This window comes from Macaca thibetana, chromosome 12 (genome assembly GCF_024542745.1).
Source record: "Macaca thibetana thibetana isolate TM-01 chromosome 12, ASM2454274v1, whole genome shotgun sequence".
Taxonomy (NCBI): Eukaryota; Metazoa; Chordata; class Mammalia; order Primates; family Cercopithecidae; genus Macaca; species Macaca thibetana.
The window spans coordinates 21,922,029-21,937,835 of record NC_065589.1 but is presented as its reverse complement, the minus strand read 5'-3'; the positions used below and the strand labels follow the sequence as shown (position 1 = coordinate 21,937,835).

General features: G+C 37.5%; 1 long non-coding RNA gene across 1 annotated transcript in view; it reads left to right on the top strand.

Moving 5' to 3' along the window:
- LOC126933021 (uncharacterized) overlaps nt 1-5,862 on the top strand; it is a 260,067-nt gene extending 254,205 nt beyond the window's left edge. The window contains exon 5 of the long non-coding RNA XR_007718394.1: nt 4,682-5,862. This is a non-coding gene — a long non-coding RNA (uncharacterized LOC126933021). The remainder of the gene's footprint in view (nt 1-4,681) is intronic.
- Nucleotides 5,863-15,807: the final 9,945 nt, after the last annotated feature.

Sequence of the window (15,807 nt, the reverse complement as noted above, 5' to 3'; positions counted from 1 at the left end):
ATATGTAACCCAGAGAGGAGCAAAACAGTTCTTTGTGGGAAGATAAAATTATTAGAACTACTATTAATATTTACATTTTATAGAGAGAAAGAAATTCATTGAACCTAAGTGATCTTTGTTCTACAGATTGTCACTGGCATGCTCTCTGGGAGATGGTCATGTGTCACATACCCCATACTATATATATATGGGGTTGGAGCAAAGGTTTCATCTTGGTGCCCACACTCCTGTGTGCTCTGGGGATCATGACATACTTCAACTTAAACAGGCCCAGTTAAGTGGGTTTGAGAAGTAACTTGAGAAGGTTCTCTCAATGAGGCACCAGATCAAAAGTAAAACTAATGGTAGAACAAGGAAACCAAACAAGGTGGGAGAACTTGTACTTCTGTTCCCAGCACAAACTCCTCATTAGCCACATGGAGAGCTAAAAGCCATAGCAATCTAAATAAGTCTAAAGAAGCTGGCTAACAAATTTGAAATTGTCAAGAAGAACATCTGAACTATGCGTTTAGATCTATAACATTGAATGGTAAAGCTTGCCCTAACTCAATGGTTCTAAATCAGGGGTGACTTTGCCCCTGAGGAGACATTTGGAATATTAGCAATGCCTGGACATTTTTAGTTATTAAAACTGAGAGGTGCTACTGGCCTGTAATGGGGAGAGACCAGGGATGTAGTTAAACCTCCTATAATGTACATTGTATAACTCCCACCACCAACAAAGAATTATCTGGCCCCCAATCAAGTGTCGAGGTTGAGAAACCTTGAACTAAATTAAATATATATTATGCCTTGAGATAGCAAATGTATATTATCTAGGCATATACAATTTATGAAGTAACATATAAAGTTAAACATATAACAATATATATTCAAAATATATTTATGGTAGACAACTGTAAATCAATAGAAGACTTTGGACACCATCAGAATAGCACATATTAGATGCTTGATAAAAGTTATTATTTGCCTTTATTTAAAGGCTGGTAAGTTTTTAAAGCCATGTCACTGGAATTATTGAAGAATCTGTGATTGTACAATATAAAATAGAAGATGAAGAAGTTGAAAGAAAGCTGAAAGAGTATTCTGTAGAAAAAAAGATTTGTTTTAGTGGTGTATCTCCAGAGAATCAGAGCTAAGATCACCTAAATCAAACACCAAAAGGACTATTTTGATGGAATAGAAGGAAGATTTTTCTAACAATTTTTTTGGCCAGGTGATGAAATGAGCTGATGCACTACAGTTCTCACTTGGGATAGAATGTTGGCCGAGATGAGCTATATGGGCCTCAGCTTGACAATTCTGCAAATTTCTTCTTACAAGTGTAAACAGCTTCTCGTGCAGTTTGTGCTGTAGTCTAATGTGCCACGCTGTGTGTTTAAAGTAGAGGTTGTGAACTTGTGGTCCCTAGAAGTGTGGTTTGTTTTCAAGAATGGTGTTTAAAAACATTTATAAAATAATACTAAATATTTAGCAATTTTTTTTTCTTATTCAACTTTTATTTTAGAATAAAGAGGATACATGTGCAAATTTCTTACAAAGGTATATTGTGTGATGCTAAAGTTTAGAGTATGACTGAATCCGTCAGCCAGGTAGTGAGCAGTGTACCCAATAGGAAGTTTTTCAGCCCTTTCCTTCCTCTTCCTCTTCCTGCTCTAGTTGTCCCCATTGTTTATTATTCCTGTCTTTATGTTTAGCTCCCGCTTATAAGTGAGAACAAATGGTATTTGGATTTCTGTTTCCACATTAGTTCATGTAGGATAATGGCCTCCAGCTGCATCCATGTTGCTATGAAGAACATGATTTCATTCTTTTTGATAGCTGCATAGTATTCCATGGCATATATGTACCACATTTTCTTTATCCAATCCACCGTTGATGAGTACTTGGGTTGATTCCAAGTTTTGCTATTGTGACTATTGCTGCAACGAACATAGGGTTGCATGTGTCCTTTCAGTAGAATGGCTTATTTCCCTTTGGGTACATACCCAGTAATGGAATTACTGAGTTGTATGGTATTTCAACTCTTCAGTTTTGAGAAATCTTCAAATTGCTCCCCACAGTGGCTGGACTAACTTACATTCCCACCAACAGTTTGTAAGTGTCTCCTTTTCTCCATGGCCTCGCCAATATTTGTTGTTTTTTGACATTCTAACAAAAGTTACTGTGACTGGCATGAGAAGGTATCTCGTTGTGGTTTTGATTTGCATTTCTCTGATGATTCACGATGATGAGCATTTTTTCATATGTTTATGGGTCATTATATGTTTTCTGTTGAGAAGTGTCTGTTCATGTCTTTTGCCTATTTTTAATGAGCTTATTTGCATTTTGCTTATTGATTTAAGTCCCTCATACATTTTGAATCTTTGTCAGATGTATAGTTTGTGAATATTTCTCCCATTCTGTAGGTTGTCTGTTTACTCTTTTGATAGTTTCTCTTGCCATGCAGAAGTGCATTAGTTTAAGTAGGTCCCACTTGCAAATTTTTGTTTTTGTTCCAATTTCTTTTGAGGATATATGCTTAAATTATCTGCCAAGGTTAATATGGGGAAAAGTATTTCCTAGGTTTTCTTCTAGGATTTTTATAGTTTGAGGCCTTACATGTAAGTCTTTATATTGAGTTAATTTTTATATCTGGTAATAGGTAGGGGTTCAGTTTCATTCTTTTGCATATGGATAAACAGTTATCCCAGCACCATTTATTTAAGAGAGGGTCTTTTCTCCATTGCTTATTTTTGTTGAACTTGTGAGGATCAGCTGGTTGTAAGTGTGTGGCTTCATTTCTGGGTTCTGTAATCTGGTCTATTGGTCTATGTGTCTGTTTTTGTGCCATTACCATGCTGTTTTGGTTACTGTAGCCTTATAGTATAGTTTGAAGTTAGGTAATGCAATGCCTCTGGCTTCATTCTTTTTGTTTAGGATTGCTTTGGCTATTTGTGCTCTTTTTTAGTTCCATATTAATTTTATAGTTCTTTGTACTTGTGTGAAAAGTGACATTGGTAGTTTTATAGAAATAGCATTGAATCTGTAAATGGCTTTGGGCAGTATGGCCATATTAATACTATTCATTCTTCCAATTCATGAGCATGAAATGTTTTTCCATTTATTTGTGTCCTCTCTGATTTTTTTCATCAGTGTTTTGTAGTTCTCGTAGAGATCTTTCACCTCCTTGGTTAGTTGTCTTCCTAGGTATTTAATTTTCTTCATGGCTATTATAAATGGAATTGTGTTCTTAATTTGGCTCTCGGTTAGAACATTATTGGTGTATAGAAATGCTACTGATTTTTGTATATTGATTTTGTATCCTAAAACTTTACTGAAGTCATTTGTCAGTTCTAAGAGCTTGTGGGTGAAGTCTTTAGGGTTTTCTAAGTATAGAACCGTATCATTAACAAAGAGACATAATTTGACATTTTTCCCTATTTGGATGCCTTTTATTTCTTTCTCTTGCCTGATTGCTCTGGCTAGGACTTCCTGTGCTATGTGGAAGAGGAGTGGTGAGAGTAGGCATTCTTGTCTTGTTCTGGTTCTCAACATTTAGAAAGCAAATGGACTTAACATAAGCAATCCAGGTTTCAGGTTTCTTCTGTAATATGAATAGATATGTCAATATAAAGTCCATAGTCCTACCTAGCAACCAGAAGCTGGGATTGTCTGCTTTGCTCATTTCTATAACCTGCTTTAACCCTACAGTAGTTTTCGAGGTAAGTAGTAGTTTAGGAAGCTGACTATAACCACAAGACTTGGCTGCTAATCCTTCTGCCTTCATTTACTAGTGGTGTAACCCTTGGCAAGGTACTTACCTTCTCTTTATTTTTTTCATATGGGATATGAAGATAACAATAATACCTACCTCACAGGAGTATATAAAGATTAATTGAACTCACTACATACAGAGTCCCTGGAATAGTTTCTGACACATGGCAAGTGTTCAGTAAACGTGACAATTATTTCAGTTTGTGCCCCTGGTAGAAAGGCTACCTGCATTCACACATTCTTGGCAGAGTTTTTGACTCAGCACAGGTCCATCGATCTAACATTACCATTTTAATGGATGTCATGCTAGGAACACAAGCCATGTTTCCATGCAGAAATTGAAGCTATAGTCTAGACCATTTTTATATGTCAGCCCTATGACTATGTAGAGTAATGACAATGAAATAAAGATGTGATTGGGGAGATAAGAAAGGACAGTTTGCTCTGTTTTATGTATCTTTGATAATCTCATGTCAGAAGTTCACAGTGGAAACATGAATCTACACAACTATGACTTTGGGGGAACAATGGGCACTATCACTATAGTTCCACACAATGACACTGGAGACTAGAGGAAAGGACTTGAAAGTGAAATTTAGAGGAGATGGAAAGAATAATGTTCAAAGATGTCTATTCAAGCACCAAAGGATAACTTCAGTTTCCAAAGATGACTAACCTAGCATTTCATCATCTAGGATATTCTAATCAGTTAATTTCAAATGAAGCTTGAGTTAAAATTGCATTATCATCTTGCCTTGCTGGAATTAAAGGTTTGTTTTTATTAGTTGGGTAGGTTTTCTTTTAATTTCAAGGAAAAAAATTAAAAATAGATAGAGTCCCTTAGGAGATATATGGGATTTAGTGAATTTTTACCCAATGAACAAAAACTGGCTTTGAAATTGGTTGTATAACCTTCTTATTTCAGGATCAGGCTGATCAGAGATGCCACACTTACCTTCTTCCATTGGTTGCTATTCAGAGCAAAACTACACAGCCTAGAAATTGCAGGTTCATTCATTCTTCAGTGCTTAACAATCTCCCAAGGAAGGCAGATGCATTTTCCAAGATAGCAGTTTCATCAAAGAACAGCCAATAATGACAGACAAAGAGCTGCCTGGTGGCTTGAGCTTATGTCTGTTTCAAGGATTTACTGAATACTAATAGAATATGGCTTTTGTTGGAGAAAAAGCCTTTGCAGTCAGTGATTGCCTTGTGTCATTAAACCTAGCCACCAATTGGTTTGCCCCACAGGATCTATAATACTTTACCAAATCAGGGGAAAAAATATTAATTAGATTTTTTTAATTTAGAAAAAAGTTGGACTTTAAGTATGCATTTATTTATTCAATAGTGAAAAGATTTGTGTGTATGGCAAGTGATTTCCGTTTCATTACTATAGAGTGGCACATGGTACATGTGGGAGGCAGAATGAAATGACCTGTAATCCCATTCCCAGTAAAGGGAGTTTGAAACCCCAACTGGCTTTATAAGCATATTTTATTGGGTCATCCTGTTCATATATGCCCTGAGCTACACAATTATGCTTTTCGTTACATGTCGTCTTACACTTTCTCTATTTGTATACATCGGTTTTTGCCTCTCAAGCTATAATATACATTTCACAAGGTCATGGTCCTAGTACTTCTTTTACTCATCCATGTTGTTATTAAGATAGATTGGGCACATGTCATAGGTTGAAAATACATGTTAATTGAGTGGCACAGATTATGGGTTCGGAAAGTGGTAGGAAGAAAGAAGAAGGCTTTGGCAGATTCCAACAGCAGCTGAGTTTTAAAGGAGTAAACGGGAACATTAGAAAAATTTGACCTAAGTGTTAGAAGAAATAAAACTCTGGGAAGGCGACTTGTTCCAACTTTCTGCTAAACCAAGACCTTCAAAACAGGAATTGACAATTTTGAATGATGAAGAGAAATCTTTGGCTATACCAAAATGGTTGTAATATTCAAATTACATAGATTAGAGGGATGTAAAACCAGATTAAAAATCTCAGTTCTTTGAATATTTGATATACAGGCTTCCCTCTCACTTCTCTCTGTTTTTCATCTTCATGATTTTTGGCCTAATAAAGACTTTATTAAAAATAAACAAAGGGGTGTCTGGTTGCCTTAGTTACTGGTGATAATCATAGGAAATATGTTGACTTTCCTTCTGAAACCAGTGGTCTTATCTCCATTCAGTTGCATTTGTATCAATGAAAGGTATTTGGAAATTTACGTGGAAATCAGCATCACATAAGAATTTCAACCCAGTATCTTAACATGATATCAGTGAAATATTTGGGCTGAGGTCACAAACACAGTCGTGAGGTGAGATTAGTGCCTTCAGCACTTTCTCTGAAGTTGTTAAGGAGGGAGTGATTGTCATCCCACTGTCATGGCTTTTGTACAAAAGCTCTGATGATTTTTTATGTAAATACCAGCATTTTTGACATGTACAATTAATGTGTGTGTGAATCAAAATGCTGCCTCTCCTATAATGGATGAGTGATGGATTTTGATTGTATCAGGGCATACGAAGGCCCTCCTGTGTTTGGGTAGCTTTCATAAAATCAATACATCACTGAAGTCCTTCCTACAGAATTTAAAGTAATGGAAGCCACCACCTTGAGTCACCACATCTATAAATTTTTATAGTGTAGTTCACCAGACATATGTCCTCTATTCTTTTTTATATTTATTTTTATTTTTATTTATTTATTTTTTTGAGATGACGTCTCACACTCTGTCGCCCAGGCTGGAGTTCAGTGGTGTGACCTCAGCTCACTGTAAGCTCTGCCTCCCGGGTTCATGCCATTCTCCTGCTTCAGCCTCTTGAGTAGCTGGAACTACAGGCACCTGCCACCACACCCGGTTAATTTTTTGTATTTTTAGTAGAGACGGGGTTTCACCGTGTTAGCCAGGATGGTCTCGATCTCCTGATCTCATGATCCACCTGCCTTGGCCCCCACAGAGTGCTGGGATTACAGGCGTGAGTCACCGCGCCTGGCCCTATTCTTTTGTTTATTGTATAAGAGAAAAGATGGTAACTTAACATTCGTTGAACAAGTCCTATGGGTCAAGTTTTTATAGGGCCTTAACATGATTGACTCTTCCATAACATTCTGAGTGGGGTGTGGTTATCCTCATTTTGTATAAAAGGAAATTGAAGCACAGCAGTTAAGTGACTTGCTCAAGGCACACACAGCTAATGAACATTAGAGTGAGGATTTGAATCTAGATCTATCTTAAAATATAGTCCGTGATGATTATTCTTTTTCTTTGTCTCCCATTAAAAATAACAATTTTCAATTTTCTGCAATTCTACCACTCTAATTTACATATTTCTAGAACTGACATTTATTAGGTATGATCACATTCCACAGCTTCACTTACTGTTTTAAATGTATGCTTTTAATCCTCATCATAATTCTGCAAAGTCGGTAAAATTATTACCTCTTCTATGTTATACATGTGGGAACTAAGACATAGGAATGCTATTTAAATTGCCCAAGGTCATGTGACTATTTAGTGGCAAACCAGGATTTGAGCCCTGGCATGTGACTCTAGAGTCTGTTCTTGTAATCACTATCCCCAACTGATATACTCTCTGTGCTGCACTGTGTTAAACAGAGCACAGACATAGCTCTGACCTTGAAGTATGCCATTTAGTATATCGATATCTAATTACCTAATAGGGACTCAAAATAGAGGTTCACTGGGTGTCTCCTTTCAAAATAGTTTATGCACTAGCTGAATTGGGGTGAATAAATAACATTTCTCTGTGCTATGAGTTTTACATGTTTAGGAGTTAATTTCTCCTACTTAATAACACTGGATCTGCGAAAAACCGATTCTCTCCATTCTGTTAAAAACACAGGAGATTCTTTAATAAAAGTATAATTTATGTGATGTTTGCCACCAAATTATCTTTCCTGTTCACTATAAATTAATTACAGCTGGTATATGGACCAAAGTGGGTTACAATATATTCAGGCACTCACATTATTTCCAAGAGAGAACTCAAAGTAACATCTTGCAATTGCTTTTTTTTTTTTTTAATAAAATAAAATAAATGGGCATCTTGCTTGCCTTTGAAGATCCCTTTGCTAATCTCAGATTGCCATCTGAAATTTTAATTAGTGAATTGAAATGTGCTTACACAAAGAACCTTGTCCAAGTTGTCTGTTTCTGCCAAATTAAACTATTAAACTAAGTAACCTAATTAAAATCCTTTTAGCTTTTAATCAATATTTTATTTACATCCATATTTCCCAGGAAGCTTAATGAGTTTTTTTGGAAGTGATAGTTATTTCTGTCCCATTTATCAAAGGTCAATTTTAAGAAGTAAATTCTCTCCTCTAAGGCCATGGAGGCAGCAAGAAACAGATGAGGACACCTTTGGTGCAGGCCCCTCTGTCCTCTACCAGCCCTGGGTGCACGGGAAGCTGGAAAGTGCTCCTGCAGCTTCTGGGTGAGGTAGGCAGCTGTGGGGAGATAGGAGCAGCTCCACTGCCATACACACAGCTAGCCCCTCTGCCCTTTCCTTCCAGAGATCCTGGTAACATCTGGCGGTGATTACAGAGAGTGAAAACCACAATGTGCTCTCCAAGGAAAAATGTAGGCTTCCCTATTCCTTATTCTTGAGAGTCAAATAGTTTCATGAGGGGCCTGGGTGCGGTGGTTCATGCCTGTAATCTCAGCATTTTGGGAGGCCAAGGCAGGTGGATCGCTTGAGGACAGGAGTTCGAGACCAGCCTGGCCAACATGGTGAAACCCCATCTGTACAAAAAAAGCAAAAATTAGGCAGGCATGGTGGCAGGCACCTGTATTCCCAACTACTCAGGTGGCTGAGGCACAAGAATTACTTGAACCTGGGAGGCTCAGGCTGCAGTGAGCAGAGATTATACCACTGCATCCCAGCCTGGGCAACAGAGTGAGACTCCGTTAAAAAAAAAAAAAAGTTTAATGAGGTTTATGAAAATAGCATTCATTTTATTCATTCCCTGGTCATCCTTCCTCACTCATCCCATTTACCAGAGGCAAGCACTTTCAGATCACTTTATAAATTTATTTATCAATGTCTCTAAGAGGCATACTTACATGACAACTTCCTGATGTCTAAATTTTAGACCTCAACTATTCATTTCCTATTGTAGAAAATAATGACTTAGTTTTCTTCAATCTCCCCTACTCCCATCCACATCCACATTTCAACCACACATCCCATTCTCTCAATACAAATACAGCAGAATTTTGGTTCTATAGGTATTTAATGTTGATATTTTATGACCATATAAACAGTATTCTTACTTAAGTCAGTAGGATAGAATTGCTTTTCTTGCCTTGAAAACTCTTTCTTGAATTTGACTGTCTTATGTCTTTGTCTCCTTAGTTTTCTATGTGCCCATCTCTAACCTCAATTTCTTCCTTAATAGATTAAATCTTCCTCAATACAATCAAACATCCTACATTGTAAAAATGAGATATTCTTGGAGACATCACTCCCAGAGCCTTCTGTCCAGGTTGGTTGCTCTTTACAAGTGATAGACAACTGCCACTCTGAGATCACCCGTCACCATCCTGGGGAGTCCTTCATCTCTCTATGAAGTCTCTAGGAAGCTTCTGCATTCCTGGATTTCAATCCTCATATTTGTTGGTTTATTCTCATGTCTTGATAAGGCACATTCTCCTACATATTCCTGAGAATAAGTACCTGGGAGGCAAATTTTCTAACATCTGACATGTTTGAAAAATACCTTCATTCAACCTTTGCACTTAATTAATAAATAGTTTATCTGGGTATGGAATTCTGGGTTGATGTGGGATATTATATTTTCCAAAAGTAGCTACAACAGCTCCCATCCCACATGCTATTAGAATGTGACTTTGATGCTCCTCTCATAGAGCTGGGAGGGTGGTCTCTGTTTCCTGATCTGAATCTGAACAGATACGTGACTCTGGTGGTAGTGACGCTATGTGACATCCAAGGGTAAGACACAAAATGTTGTCTAGTGTTAGGATTTTCTTCTTATTTTTTTTTCCTTGAGACAGTTACTCTTGGAACCTGTCCAGTGGGTTGGGTTCCTCATACTGTGAGGAAGCAGAAACCACTCAGTGGAGACACCCACATGAAGTAGAAGTGATAGCAGCAGCAACTCACCAGTCACATGAGTAAGCTCACTTGGAAGGGAATTCTCCTGACCAGTCACACCATCTTGGTTTATGCTACATGGAGCAAGAAAACGTTCTCTTATGAACCTTATCCAAAGTGCAGATTTGGGAGAAAAACATATGATTTAGAGGTTTGGAATTGTTTGCTATGTAGCAAGAAATAACTGGGACTGTTGAGGAAAAAAATCCCTAGTAGTTTTGAACGTAGCATTCCTGTCTCTTAGACTTCCATACTGCTGTGATAAGTGTGAAGGAATTATAATTTCTGATTGGCTTCACATAATATTTTAAAATTTTTATGGAAATTTGTATGATTTCATTTCTGCCTCTATGACGAAATTTCACAATGCTGAGAGCTGGTGTGAGTCTTCTTTCATCCATTGTGCTGAACACCCACTCAATGGACGCCTTAATCGTGGTAAATGATCTTGCATTTGTTCTTTGATGACTTTTTCTCTTGCTTCTATTCTTTCTTTCTGAATGTCTGTATAAATATTGAATCTCCAGGACTGATTCCCCAAATCTCCTATGCTCTATTTCATTGTTTTGTTCGTCCCCCTTTTCTATCTTTTTCAGGATTTGTTTTACTTTCTGGCATATTTCCAATTCTTTGTCATTCAACCATTCTTTGAGACTTTAAATTTCTTTGAGCATGTTTTGAATTCTCTAGCATTTGCTCTTTGCTCTTTGAGTTTTGATAGTTTCTTGTTTTTTCTTCTCATGAATGTACCATCTTTACTTACCTCTAAGATAATATTAACAATAAACATAGTTTTTAAAAAACTCCCTTTTTTTCTTTATGTTCTTATATGTCATTTCTTGTGTCTCCTAAGAAGTCAGCCCTAGAAAAAACAAACACATTTGCTTACAAATATGACATTTTTCTTTTTTTTTTTTTTTTTTTTAATTGTCAGCTCTCTAGACTAAAAAAAACAAAACAAAACAAAACTCCTTTCTGCATTGTCTGCCTCCTTCAGGTTACCTTTTTCTTTATATTTGTCTTGACCTCGTCTTTTGTGTTAGAGAATTTCCATGGAAATTGAACGCTCATCGGTGATCAGTTACATTAAATGTGGTCCACCAAAAAGCAGAACAGGCTCTGTGCCATGCTCTTGTCAATCGTGAGTTCCACTTTAGGGTTAATTGGAGGGACTGGCCATTCCATTGGAGGAGCACAGATATCAGTATCTGGGTCTTTTCTGTATCTCGATCACATTTACGTGGAAATAATCTATCTTTCTTTCTTTCTTTCTTTCTTTCTTTCTTTCTTTCTTTCTTTCTTTCTTTCTTTCTTTCTTTCTTTCTTTCTTTCTTTCTTTCTTTCTCTTTCTTCTTTTCTTTCTCTTTCTTTCTTTCTCTTCTCCTTCCTTCCTTCCTTCCTTCCTTCCTTCCTTCCTTCCTTCCTTCCTTCCTTCCTTCCTTCTTTCCTTTTCTTTTCTTTCTTTTTCTTTCTTTTTTTTTTTTCTTTCTTTCTTTCTTTCTTTCTTTTCTTTCTCTTTTCTTTCTTTCTTTCTTCTCTCTCTCTCTCTCTTTCTTCTCTCTCTCTCTCTCTCTCTTTCTTTCTTTCTTTTTCTTTCTTTCTTTCTTTCTTTTTTCTTTCTTTTCTTTCTTTCTTCAGTAAGATTGACTTTCTGAGTTCTGAGAGGTGAGTGGAAAAAGAGAGCTGGAGATCACAGCATGCAGAATATGAGATTTCACTTAACTCTCTGTTTCTCAGCCTTCATTAGGACCCTCAACTGTGCCTGATGTTCTCTACTCCAGAGGCCCTCTTTTTATCTCATTCATACCAAAGAAGTGAAGTATAATAAAACTTCACTCCTTTTCTCTGGGTGGCCTATGGAGAGAGTGGAGATTGGATCTCAAACTACGTTTCTCAAAGGGACTTTAAAAAATTACTAGTTTTATGTCTCTCTCACACAAACATATCCTTGCAAGAGCACTGGTGCTGTAAATCTCTGATCATCTTGGAGTTTCTGCACAAAGAATTGCATTTCTTCTCATTGTTTTCCTATTGCTAAGCCAGCTTGTGTGTGTGTGTGTGCGCACGTGTGTGTGTGTGTGTGTGTGCACGTGTGTGTGTGTGTGTGTCTGCTAAATCCATCATTAAGTGGTCCTTTTGTTTTTGAGCTTCCAAAATGTTTCTCTATTCTGTCCATTTTTTCTTTATCCTTGTGGGATAAAAACAAAACAACAGTGATGGATACAACCCTTTATCGTCATTAGATTGAGTTTTTGAGAGAAGTGGAGATAAATACTGATATCATTATACTATTTTTGTGTGACAAACTATCAAACGACTCTAAAACTGAGTGTCTTAAAGCAATGAATATTGAATATTGCTGAGAGTCCTTGAATCAGCTGCATAATTCCGGTAATCTCAGCCAGGTCTATCTGACCTCTTCTGGACTCACTTAGATATTATGGTGAGCTGACAAGTTGGCCGGACTCTGATTTGTCTAGGATGGTCTGATTAATATATCAGAATGTCAGCTGGTTGACTAGCTGTTCGCTGAGGTGATGAGTTTGTCCAAGTCATGGTTCTCTCATCTTCCAGGCTGTCCTAGGCTTGTTCTCTGATGCTTCTTAGGATGAGCTTTCCAAAGGCAAAAGCAGAAGCAAATAACCCTTATGATTGCGCATGGCACATCATCACTTCCACCACAGTCTATTCGCCAAAACAGGTCGCAAGGGCAATCCAGATTCAAGTAGTGAGGAAACCTTGGTGGACAGAACTACAAAGAGACATTTCAAAGGCTTCGATATGGTGAGTGGTGAAGATGTGAGGATATTCTTGCAATAAATCTACTACTTAAGTTCAATCCAGTGATTTTAATCAGAATTCCCCTTGTGATAAATAGAATAATGGTCCCCCAAAGATGTTCACAGAATAATCCCTGAAACCTGTGAATATGTTATCTTGCATGGCAAATGGGGCTTTGCAGGTATGATTAAATTAGGGATATTAAATTGGGGAGGTGATCTGAGATTATCCTGGTGGGTCCAATGTAATCATAAGGGTCCTTCTAAGGGGTGGCAGAAGAGAAGAAGTCAGAGCAGATGCGAAAACAAATCAGAAGTCTGAAAGATGCCATCACCAGTAGGGCCCACAAACCAAGGAAGGCAGAGAGTTTCTATGATATGATTTGGTTGTGTCCCCACCCAAATCTCATCTTGAATTATAACTCCCATAATTCCCACGTGTCCAGGAGGAACCTGGTAGGAAGTGATTGAATCATGGGGTGGGTCTTTCCCATGCTGTTCTCGTGATAGTGAATAAGTCTCATGAGATCTGATAGTTTTAAAAATGGAAGTTTCCCTGCACAAGAATTTTTCTCTTGTCTGCCGCCATATGAGATGTGCCTTTCACCTTTCACAATGATTGTGAGGCCTTCCCAGCCATTTGGAACTGTAAGTCTATTAAACTTCTTTCTTTTGTAAATTGCCCAGTCTTGGGGATGGCTTCAGCAGCAGTGTGAAAATGGACCAATACATCCTAGAAGGTAGAAAAAGCAAGCAACAGATTCTTCTCGGGAGCCTCCAGAAGTCACACAGCTATTCCAACAAATGGATTTTAGGACTTTTGATTTCTGAAAGTTTTAGATAATAAATTTATGTTGTCTTTTAAGCCATTGAGTTTTTGATAGTTTATTGTATATTATTAGAGAAAACTAACACATCTAACTGTTCTTTCAGTTCAGCCATGATATATTTGGATTTTTGCCATAACCACATGCCACTTCTATTATTATTTTCTTCAAAAATGAAAATTATTTTGAAAAAAAATTCCTATTGTAAACATTGATATATCTGAAATAAAGAGGTATTCCAGTTTTTTAACACATATAAAATAAATGAAGTTATTAAGAAAACTATCTGTTCATATTCCACAAGAGGGGTATATAGTATGCAGCATTTCTCAATTTTATTTGACTATGTTGCTCTTTCTTTGTGAAACTGTAATTCACTAATTAGCTGATTGAATAAACATTTTATTGAGCACTTACTATGCACCAGACATGTGTGAACAAGACGGATGGAATCTTGTCTTCATAGAGCTAACAATGTAGTGCAAAACACAGACCACACGTTTTTAAAAATGCATAATAAAATACAGGCTCTGATAAAGGAAATACAGTGCTGTGCTAGAGGACAACTGGGCAGTGTGGGATGAAGGTCTGGGATGTGGGCTAGGCTAGTATCTGGCAAGATTAGTTCCCTGGAAAGAGGTTATTTACAGGCTCATATTCTACCTATTTCTTCATTGAAATCATCCAGTTCCCTGGTTTCAAAATTAAGGAAACGATATTTCTCATTCTGGCGCTTCTAATTTTTGGCCCCACTAATCCATCAGCAAATTCTATTGATCATCATTTGTAAAATCTCTTGCATCACTTACTGATTTCCATTCTCAATTTCTCACCGAGGCTAAAATTCTTATAGCAATTCTTATAAAGTCTCTTATAAAGTGACTTTTCATCTTTTTCTGCCCCAGTAGCTTGGACAGATGCAACATGCCCCCCAGGGATTGAAATAAGTTCTGAAGATGAGGGTCAGGGCTAGAAGTCCCACAGGTGATTGACAGTGTTTCCACAGGCAGGGACAGTTATACTTTAGTGACTCTATCACTCTGAGGAGGGGATGTCTCATTCCTACTTTAGGACAACATAAGTGTGCCTTCAAGCCTGGGAACAGTGGCCCACGCCTGCAATCCTAGCACTTTGAGAGGCCAAAGTGGGTGAATCATGAGGCCAGGAGTTCAAGACCAGCCTGGTCAACATGGTGAAACCCCATCTCTACTCAAAATACAAATTAGCTGGTCATAGTGGCAGGTGCTTGTAATCTCAGTTACTCAGGAGGCTGAGGCAGGAGAACTGCTTGAACCCAGAAGGCAGAGGTTCCAGTGAGCTGAGATCATGCCACTCTAGCCTGGGTGACAGAGTGAGACTCTGTTTCAAAAAAAAAAAAAAAAAAGAAGAAGAAGTGTGCCTTCTCCAGAGAAGCAACTGAGAGCTACAGGTGCTTAAACGGAAACTGGGTCTTCTTCCCCAGCCCCTTGTGCCCTTCCTGACCCAGTGCTTTCTTCTTTATGGTGCCAACCAGGAGCAAGCCTGAGTGCTTTCAAGGTGCACCAAGATAAAGAGTAATCAGTTTCCCAATCTTCTTTAAACTGCCAATCCAGAAAAGCCAATAGGAGCATATTTACATCAGTTTTAGGCTTGTCTTCAAGTTCATTCTTTCCCACCAAGTGCAATCTCTGACCACTTGTTTTGGTGTGCAGGTGGGTGTCCTTTCTGCTTTACATAACATCATCATGCCTTTTAGAGTAAAAATGTATTTTAGAGATTATTTAATCCAAACAGAACAGTTTAAGAGAGAAAGTTAAAGTCCAGAGACATCATGCAGCTGGCTAGAAATCACATAGCTAGTCAGTAAAAAAATCTAGGATTCAAATTTGGGATTCCTGACTCGTATTCCAAGTCAAAGCTACCATATTGACCTTCATGCTGAGAAAACGTAGAATTGAGACAAAGTTACTTACAACTGTTGTTTGCAATTATATAATATACTCAGATTTATTTTACTTTATTAGAGTATACATATTTTTTGGTTGTAAATGCCTACAATACAGTCTATGACATACATATTTTTGGCTGAGTTCTTTCTTTCGTAACTTGTGTGTCCTTGATTGTAAAGGATTCATTATCTTCTCACTGTCCCTGTGTCTAGGGAATTTTACAACAAATGCTTCGTAATTTCCTTTTGTTTCCCCTGCAACAATTTTCAGTGTCCTTACTACTCATAAACTAGAAGAAAATATAGTAATGCTTCAGAGATGTCCTGAAGGGCCACTTCTTGAAACTTTCTCTGCTATAAATCACAA